This window comes from Phascolarctos cinereus, unplaced genomic scaffold (assembly GCF_003287225.1).
Source record: "Phascolarctos cinereus isolate Bilbo 61053 unplaced genomic scaffold, phaCin_HiC Scaffold_726;HRSCAF=1367, whole genome shotgun sequence".
Classification (NCBI taxonomy): Eukaryota; Metazoa; Chordata; class Mammalia; order Diprotodontia; family Phascolarctidae; genus Phascolarctos; species Phascolarctos cinereus.
The window spans coordinates 355,899,127-355,902,738 of record NW_027556098.1 but is presented as its reverse complement, the minus strand read 5'-3'; the positions used below and the strand labels follow the sequence as shown (position 1 = coordinate 355,902,738).

Genomic DNA, 3,612 nt, shown 5'->3' with positions numbered 1-3,612 from the left:
ATGTGTGTTACAGTGGGGATTTTTTTGGGGGAGGGGCTATGTGTTGGCCTAGATGACCCTTGAAATCCTTTATTAAGCTGGAAATCTCTGATTCTATGCATCTGTGAAGTCACACGAGCCTTCAGGATGGCTTTGGCACCCCAACTTACCTGATTCTTCAGTGATCCTCATCTAGACTGTCCCTATCCACTTGCTTGTCCTGTGTCTCATCTCTATGGGGTTTGGTGAGGTGACAGAGAAAACCATATTGCTGAGAGGTACAGGGCAAATGTGCTGCTGCTCTTCCCTAGAAGCATCACTATTCTAAAAGAGGTCTCCCATGTCTTATCTCAGAGGGATGACTTGTAATGGAAACTTTAGACGGTACAGCACACTTGAAGTAGGCATTTTTCTTGTATCTTACCATGGAGGCTGCTGACTACTCTGCCTACGTGTAGGGTCAGTGATGCTTAAAGGACACTGGAAGAGTCTTCTACACCTCACCCCCCAACCACTCTGTAACATCTCTTCATTCTCTGCCCGATCTTAAGGTTGTACAACTGGGTTTCCATTAACACATGATAGGGAATACAGACTTGTTTCTAGTGGGGGCCTGAATGTGGAGTAGTTTTGAAGCATGAAAGAGAGGTGGTTTGTTGCATAAGGAATTTGACCAGCTATCCAACTATTTACCTCTTCTTTCCCCTCCCTCATCCTGCTTTTCATAGATTAGTTAGGAAAAACAAGTGCAAAACAGAACAGTGATCAGCACCTATCCCAGGAGACTCCCACTTACATGGATCTGATTCTGTTGATGATGTTGTATTGATTTCTTTAATTGATGCTGCTGGGTCTATATTCATTTTCAGTTTTAGATTTTTCTTCTGTTGGTTCAATCTACTAAATGAAGAACTTGTTGTCCTCCCAGGTCCTGACACAGAGACAAAAGGAGGGAATGAAATATTCTCTTGCTTGGATGTCACTGTTTGGGAAACAACTCCACAGGGACAAGAAGGGAGAATTGGGATTAAGCTTGGAATAGAAAAGGCTGGGTTCAAGTCCTCACCATTACTTGGGTAAGTCACTTAAGTTTTTGGTGTCTCAATTTCCTCACTAGCAAAATGGGCATACTAATATTTGCACTATTTGTCTCAATGGGATTGTTAATAAGATAACGAGATAACATGTGTCAAGTAATTTATAATTCGAGGGCTATATGAACGTAAGTAGTCTCTGCTATTATCTACTATGTCCAGTGAGACATAAGGATGAAAAATATGGGAAGCCAAATGAGATTGTACAGAGGTAATGACTGAAGTACCTGATCCTCTGAAACTTCAAGTAGAGCCCGGGTCAAAAGTCGGAAAGCTGGGAACAAGAGGAAAATGAAAGTGATTAGAATTGGTGTAGTGCATTAATTTCTTAATTAGTTCCAGTTATGTTTCCCTAGGTTGGGCCTGGTGTTTCAAGTACCCACTTCATATCACACTCTGTTCAAATCCCAAGGAAAGGCATGACTTCTGTCATCAAGGAGATCACGCATTGGTAGGGGAGATGCAAGGAGGAAAAAGGAACATAAGGAATAATATACAGTGGCATATATAAGCAAAGAGTGTGCGTGTAGTGCCATGTGTGTGCTTTGGAAGGTCAGAGAATGGAGAGGACACTGGGCCACTGGTTGTCAGAAGCCAAACTAGGTTAGGATGTCTGGGACTTTTTCCTAGGGTGCTTCTTTATGATGATTCATGCCTTTATAGTGATTCTTGCCCTCTCCACACACATAACTCTTAACATCTGGACTCAGTACTTGATTATTGAGATAGGAAGTATTGAGATAGGAATTTTGGAATTAATTAGTTTATTAGAGACTAGCAAGTAATTGAGGACCCTTAGGGAATGGATTGTTTTGCCCAGTACAGCAAAGCCCAACTTGTAGTCAAGTCAAGAAACGCTTTGTTCTAGGCACTGTGCTAAGTTCTGGGAATACAAATATAAGCAAAAAGAAGGACAGTCCCTGCTCAAAGAGTTTACATTCTAATGGGGGAAGACAATACATAAAAGGGAGCTGAAAGAGGGGGGAGTGGGGTGAATACCTGTGTAAAAGTGAGGTAGCAAAGCCTGGAGAGTCAGAAGCAAAGCACGGAGAGGAATGAAGGATGGTTGGTCTGAGTTCTTCCTCAAAATGGAGCTCACAATCCAGGTCAGCTGGCTGAATGACAAAGGCTCATGTAGTGTGAGATCAGGCAGCCAGCCAATCACAAGACTAAGACAATCACCCACAGAAAACTGGAGATCGTGTGTCCTGGTCCTTTCTCGATCTTTCCATAGTGCTTAGACAACCCAAAGCCAGCTGTCCCTTAGAAGAGAGCTTTGGATATAAAGGTCCTTGGTCAATTAGCCTGCTTTCAGGACTCTGAGGAGGGGAATCATTTTTGTCAGTCCCTGATCCCTCATTATCTATCTCCAAAGTCAGGGTCACATCCTGTGATCCCCAGCTTCCTTCAAAGTTTGAATCAAGTGCCTCTTCCTACTGGAAGCCTTCCTGATCTCCTCTCACTTACCCTCAGTTGTTAGTAATTCCCCCTTGCTCTCTGAAATTACTTAGTATGTACTTGGTTTGGATTTCACTCTCTTTCTCGCAGAAGAATGTAAGCTCCTTGAGGGCAGGGATTGCTTTCAATTTTTAGCTTGTATACCAAATGCCTAGCAAGCACCTGGCATGTAAGAGCAAGGAATAAATGGATGTGGAATTGAATTGAATACCTTAACTGGACTGGGGACCAAGCAAGGAGGTCAGTAGTCTTGGGGATTCTTCCCATTCTAACTGGAACCCTCCAGTAAGAGGTCTTGACTTCTTCATAGGATTCTAGATCTAGAACTGGAAAGGATCTATGAGGCTATCTAGTCCCATCCTCTTATTTTACAGGTGAGGAGCTGAGCCCCAGGATGGTGACATTACTTTCTTGAAGTCACATAGGCTGTGCCAAAATTGAGATTTGAATCTAGAATCTACTGCCCCACACTTCTTCTGGGATGCATGGTCATAAGGAAGGGCTGAGATTCTAGTGGTTTGGGACACAAGACAGGTAAATGTTGTTAAGCTAGGCATATGAGACTGTCTTCAGGTCAGAATGGGGGAGTTGGTTTAGACTGAGGCACTGAGATGGCAGAACACTCCTGGGAGTGGGTAAAGGGAGATGAGGGTGCAGATCAGCTTTTCCTAGGGCTAGTTCCATGACCGTGCCTGCTGACCTGGACCTGATCTTGTTTTCCATCAGCCTCAGGGGAAGGAGGCTCTGTGTCCCTTCCCAGCTTTCCCGATTGTCACCCTCTTACCTCCTCCCAACGCTACCCTCACTCCTCTCTAATCTCATGGTGGTTAGAGGTGAGCGCCTGTTAAGACTGAGTGACAGTTTCCACAAACCTAGGCCTGTCCCTACTGCCATAGCAGCAAAGGCCGAAGTAGATGAAAGCAAAGAACGTCCTCCTGCTATTTTAAAAAAGCTGGAGAAAAATGAGTCTGGTTTATTTATAGATGTCCTGATCTTCTCTGTCACTTTTGACAGTATTCACCATTGGAGGAGACAGTTTTACCCTTAGTGGTCTGTGATGTTTGAGAAATGTTCCTTGTGC

At 43.8% G+C, this 3,612-nt stretch overlaps 1 long non-coding RNA gene across 1 annotated transcript; it reads right to left on the bottom strand.

Moving 5' to 3' along the window:
• Positions 1–781: 781 nt before the first annotated feature.
• On the bottom strand, positions 782–2,810 carry LOC110205998 (uncharacterized). The gene is made up of 4 exons (XR_002323757.2): positions 2,743–2,810; positions 2,073–2,188; positions 1,301–1,347; positions 782–910 (listed from the first exon to the last, which is right to left on the bottom strand). It is a non-coding gene; the product is annotated as an uncharacterized LOC110205998 (long non-coding RNA).
• Between the last annotated feature and the right edge of the window lie 802 nt (positions 2,811–3,612).